The following is a 6,466-nucleotide window of genomic DNA, read 5'->3' as shown; positions in this document are numbered from 1 at the left end:
CTCTCCAGGACTCTCTCGGTACCTGGATGTTCAGCTCTCGAAATAGACAATCACAGTTCTCTCATCCTCCTTGAGGCATAATGACCTCAGCTCATAGTGATCAACCGTTGTGCTGGGTGTCATTGCTACCCCATCACCAGTTAAAGCATAGATGTCGCTAGTCTCAGAGGGCAGCTGTGTATTTAACTCTGGTTTATGATGTGACAAAAAGCCAAAAATATCACTCTTTCCAGGAGTGGGGAAAACTGAGGATGCCTCCCAAGTCTAGTGGCTTCACAAAACATCACCCTATCTTCTCTCTCATGCCCACTGAGCTCCTATTCCTCCATTTGTTACAATACACAATTTAAAATGCCATTGTGGGAGTGAAGGGTTGACATTCAAGAAAAAGGTTGAGGTGTTTCTCTCATGGGCTTTCTAAAAGGAGAGACACGTTTCTTTCTTTCTTTTTTTTTTTTTTTTTGCTAGGCCCACCATGACTTGTGACCTAGAATCCTCAGGATTAACAGAGGCCCCATATTTACTGTGCAAGCTGACTCCAAAGGAGTCTACAGTCCTTACTTTTCATACCACACACACACATCCAATACTGGTCTCTATCTACCCGTATTCCTAGCTAGCTGTTACTGGCCTCAACTCCAAAGACTGCCTTTAGGACCATCAAATGGCCTATGCAAGCAAGTAAGGTGGTTATTAGGACAGATTGTATATTTTGTATATTCTGGGACCATAGCTTCAAGACAGGTCTGTAAAATAAAAATAGCGCTTGGTCCACACACAGTTGCTGCTCCCTCCTACCAGCTGGCTCCCCTCCTGTCCTCCTTTGACTATTTGACTCATTGACTGTTAAAATGCCACCCCATACATATTTGGGATGCAAAACTGAAGTCAAAAGGAAATAATAATATAAGAAACACAAACACATATATGACAGCAACCTTCAAGATCTGGGTTTTCAGCTTTCTGCAGCCTTTGTTTTCACTGAAATGTTGAAACTACTCATCTGAGGGCAAAGGAACCTCCTCACAAATGCTGTAGCTGCCAATTGGACACTTGGGGCATTTCGAGGTCTGGCCTCAAGAATTTTCTTTCTCGTTTTCCTTTTTTCTATTTAGAACAAAAACAAACAAAAAATACAAAACAACAAAAAAAGAAAAAACACTCTTACACACATACACAAACACCCTTCACACACACACACACACACACACACAAATCTGTCCATTTGCCAGAGGCAATTAAATGTATGTTAGTTGGAGGATATTTTAAAAAATCAGTTTTATTCCAAAGATTTAAAACTAGACATGACTTAAAAACAATTTCTGGAGCACTGCTTGCTGACAATCTCATAATTCTCTACTGTGTTTGAGTGCATTTTGTGGCCAGTCCATCAGGGCGTACCATGGGATTATATTTGAATGTGTGGTGCATCCTTCCTGGATGAAGGATGTGTGAGAGACCTTGAACCTCAGCTGTATTAAACTGTAGCGCCTCCAGTCAGTGCACTAGATGAAACTTTAGATACACTGAATTCTGTTGGTCCTTTCTTTTCCTTTATGTAGCAGCCTCCAGCATCAATGCACGCACACACCAGTGATGGCATTAAGCCGTGGCCGTCACGATTTGCAAATGTTCTCTTCCAAGCTGGAGCTGCTCTTGCCTCTCCAAATGCTATTATTAAGGGTTTATAATACTTAATTTAATTTTTGAACTGACCAATGCAAGTCTCTATTATAAAGAAAGTTTTAAAAAATAGAATAATATGGAAAGATTATGAACAAGTTTATGCCAATAAATCCAACAATTTCCAAACTAGTTGGAAGGCAAATTACCAAAACTCATGCAAGAAGAAGTTTAAAACTTGAATTACCCTTATTATCTATTTTAAAAATCAGTAATATACTTAAAAACCTTCCCTAAAAGAAAATTCAAGGCTCAAATGACTTCACTGGTGAATTCTACCATGCATTTAAGGAAGAAATAATATCTATTCTATACAAACTCTTTCAAAAAATTGAAAAGGAAGTAATACTTCCCAATTCATTCTATGAAGCTAGCATTACTCTGACATCAAACCAGATAAAGCTATTATAAGCAAACTATAGACCAGGGGTGTCAATCTTTTGGCTTCTCTGGGCCACCCATAAAATACACTAACACTAATGATAGCTGATGAGTGAAAAACAAAAACAAAAACTGCAAAAAATCTCATGTTTTAAGAAAGTTTACAAATTTGCCTTGGGCTTCATTCAAAGCTGTTCTGGGCTGCATGCAGCCTGTGGGCCATGGATTAAACAAGCTTGCTATAAACCAATATCCCTCATGAACACAAACACAAAAATTATAAACAAAAGTTTCAGCAAATTGAATCCAATATTCTTTTAAAATACACACACACCTTGTTTTGTTGTCCTTTGCTTTATTGTGCTTTGCAGATACTGCTTTTTCTTTTACAAATTAAGGGTTTGTGACAACCCTTCGTTGAGCAAGTCTATCAGTGGCATTCTTCCAGCAGTATATGCTCACTTTATGCTTCTATGTCAGATTTTGATAATTCTCACAATATTTCCAATTTTTTTATTATTATATCTGTGCTACAGTTTGAATGTTTGTCCCCTCCACAACTCACGTTGAAACATAATCCCCATTGTGGCAGAATTGAGAGCTGGACCTTTTAGAGGTGATTAGGTCATGAGGGTTCTGCTTTCATAAGTAGATTAATCCGTTCATGAATTAATGGGTTACTGGATTCACTGGTTATTATAATACTGGAACTGAAGACTTCATAGGAAAAGGAAAAAACACCTGAGCTAGAACACCTAGCCTCCTTGCCACGTAATGCTCTGTACCACCTTGGGACTCTGTAGAGTCCCTAGCAGAAAGAAGACCCTCACCAGATAAGTCTTCTCGATGTTGGATTTCTCAGCCTCCATAAGTGTCAGAAATAAATTCCTTCTCCTTATAAATTACCCAGTTTCAGGTATTGTTATAAGCAACAGAAAACAGACTAAGACAATCTGTTATGGTAATCTATGATCAGTGATTTTTAATGCTACTGTGTCCAGAATTGGTGAGTTCCTGGTCTCACTGACTTCAAGAATGAAGCCATGGACCCCTGCGGTGAGTGTTACAGCTCTTAAAGATGGTGTGTCCATAGTTTGTTCCTTCTGATGTTCGGACGTGTTCGGAGTTTCTTTCTTCTGGTGGGTTCATGGTCTTGCTGGCTTCAGGAGTGAAGCTGCAGACCTTTACAGTGAGTGTTACAGCTTTTTTTTTTTTTTTTTGACACGGAGTTTCACTCTTGTTGCCCAGGCTGGAGTGCAATGGCACAATCTCGGCTCACTGCAACCTCCGCCTCCCTGGTTCAAGCGATTCTCCTGCCTCAGCCCCCCGAGTTGCTGGGATTACAGGCATGCGCCACCACGCCCTGCTAATTTTTTGTATTTTTAGTAGAGATGTGGTTTCTCCATGTTGGTCAGGCTGGTCTCAAACTCCCGACGTCAGGTGATCCGCCCACCTCGGCCTCCCAAAGTGCTGGGATTACAGGCATGAGCCACCGTGCCCGGCTGTGTTACAGCTCTTAAGGTGGCGCATCTAGAGTTGTTCGTTCCTCCCATCCAGAGTTGTTCATTCCACCCGGTGGGTTCGTGGTCTCCCTGGCTTCAGAAGTGAAGCTGCAGACCTTCGCAGTGAGTGTTACAGCTCATAAACGCAGTATGAACCCAAAGAGTGAGCAGCAGCAAGAGTTATTGCAAAGAGGGAAAGAACAAAGTTTCCACAGTACAGAAGCGGACCCACGCAGGTTGCCGCTGCTGGCTCAGGCAGCCTGCTTTTATTCCCTTATCTGACCCCACCCACATCCTGCTGATTGGCCCATTTTACAGAGAGCTGATTGGTCCGTTTTACAGAGAGCTGATTGGTTCGTTTTGACAGGGTGCTGATTGGGGCATTTACAATCCCTGAGCTAGATACAGAGTGCTGATTGCTGTATTTACAATCCTGTAGCTAGACATAAAAGTTTTCCAAGTCCCCACCAGAGTAGCTAGATACAGAGTGCTGACTGGTACATCCACAAACCCCGAGCTAGACACAAAGTGCTGATTGGCGCATATACAATCCTCCAGCTAGACATAAAAGTTCTCCAAGTCCCCACCCGACACAGTAGCCCAGCTGGCTTCACCTAGTAGATCCCGCACCAGGGCCGTGGGTGGAGCTGCCCATCAGTCCTGCCCCGAGCGCCTGCACTCTTCAGCCCTTGGGCAGTCGATGGGACCAGCCTCTGCAGTGCAGGGGGCGGTGCCCGTTGGGGAGGCTCGGGCCTCGAGGGAGCCCACCACAGGGGGGCTTGGGCAAGGCAGGCTGGAGGTCCCAAGCCCTGCCCCGTGGGGAGGCAGCTGAGGTGAGGCACGGCAAGAATCTGAGTGCAGCGTGGGCGGGCCAGCAGTGCTGGGGGACCGGGCACCCCCTCTGCCGCTGCCGGCCCAGGTGCTAAGCCCCTCAATGCCCGGGGCCAGCAGTGCTGGCCGGCCGCTCCAGGTGTGGGACCTGCCAAGCCGGTGCCCACCTGGAACTCAGCTGGCCTGTGAGCACTGCACGCAGCCCCAGTTCCCGCCTGCGCCTCTCCCGCCACACCTCCCCGCAAGCAGAGGGGGCCAGCCCAGAGAGGGGCTCCCACAGTGTAGTGGCAGGCTGAAGGGCTCCTCACGCGTGGCCAGAGCAGACACCAAGGCCGAGGAGGCGCCAAGAGTGAGCGAGGGCTGCAACCACGTTGTCACCTCTCACTACTATGGTAATTGTTTTGAGGCATGACAAACTGCCCCCATATAAAACAGCAAACTTAATCGATAACGACTGTGTTTACCTGATTGCCCCCCCAACTGGCTGTTCCTCCTTCCCTCTCTCCTCTTCCCTCTCTCCCCCCTCCCCTCCCCTCTCCCCTCCCTCCTCTCTCCTCTCTCTCTCTGTCTCCCTCCCTCCTTAGCCCTCCCTATTCCTGAGAAACAGTATTTAAATTAGGCCAATTAATAACCCTACAATGACTACTCAGTTTTCAAGTGAAAGGAAGTCACACATATCTCACTTTAAATCGAAAGCTAGAAATAACTAAATTTAGTGATGAAGGCATACCAAAAGCTGAGACAAGTCAAAAGCTAGTCCTCCTGCATCAAACAGGTAGTCAAGTTGTGAATGCAAAGCAAAAGTTCTTGAAGGAAATTAAAAGTGCTACTCCAGTGAACACATGAATGGTAAGAAAGCAAATCAGCCTCCTTGTGGATATGGGGAAATTTTTAGTGGTCTAGATAGAAGATCAAACAACCCACAAAATTCCCTTTAAGACAAAGGCTAATCCAGAAAAGGCCCTACCTCTCTCATTTCTAAAAGCATAAACTAGAAAACCTAGAGGAAACACATAAATCCCTGGAACATAAAACTTCCCAAGATTAAACCAGAAGGAAATAGAAACCCTGAACAGACCAATAATGAGTAATCAAATTGAAGCTGTAATAAAAATTATTCCAACAAAAAAGCCCAGGACCACATGGATTCACAGCCACATTTCACCAGATGTACAAAGAAGTCTGGTATCAATCTAACTGAAATTATTCCAAAAAATCAAGAAGGAAGGATTCCTCCCTAACTCATTTTATGAAGCCAGTATCACCCTGATACCAAAATCAGGCAAGAACGCAATAAAAGAAAACTAAGGTCAATATCCCTGATGAATAATAGATGCAAAAATCCTCAACAGAATACTAGCAAACTGAATCCAACAGCACATCAAAAATATAATACATCATGATTAAGTGGGATGCAAGGGATGCAAGGATTTTATTCTACGGATGCAAGGATGCTTAAACATACACAAATCAATAAGTGTGATTCACAACATAAACAGAATTAAAAACAAAAACGATATGATTATCTCAATAGATGCAAAGAAAGTATTCAATAATATCCAACATTCCTTCACGATTAAAACCCTCAACAATCTAGGCACTGAAGGAACATACCTCAAAATAATAAAGGCTATGTAGGACAAACCCACCATCAACATCATACTGAATGGGGAAGAGTTCAAAGCATTCCCCCTAAGAACTGGAATGAGAAAAGTGTGTGCATCCTCACCACTTCTATTCAACATAGTACTGGAAGTCCTAGCCACAGCAATTAGGCAAGAGAAAGAAAGTGCATTCAACTTGAAAAAGAAGAAATCAAATTATCTCTATTCACTGATGACATATCTTATACCTAGAAAACTCTAAAGGACTCCTCCAAGAGACTCCTAGACTTGGAAAAAAAAAAAGTTTCAGGACACAAAACCAACATACAAAAATCAGGAGCATTTCTATGTACCAATAACGTTCAATCTGAGAATGAAATAAAAAACTCAATTCCATTTACAATGCACACATACACACACACAGAGGACCTAAGAATACATTTAATCATTTAAGCAAGGAGGGAG

Source organism: Nomascus leucogenys, chromosome 11, assembly GCF_006542625.1.
Source record: "Nomascus leucogenys isolate Asia chromosome 11, Asia_NLE_v1, whole genome shotgun sequence".
Taxonomy (NCBI): Eukaryota; Metazoa; Chordata; class Mammalia; order Primates; family Hylobatidae; genus Nomascus; species Nomascus leucogenys.
Note: the sequence above shows the minus strand (reverse complement) of the source record.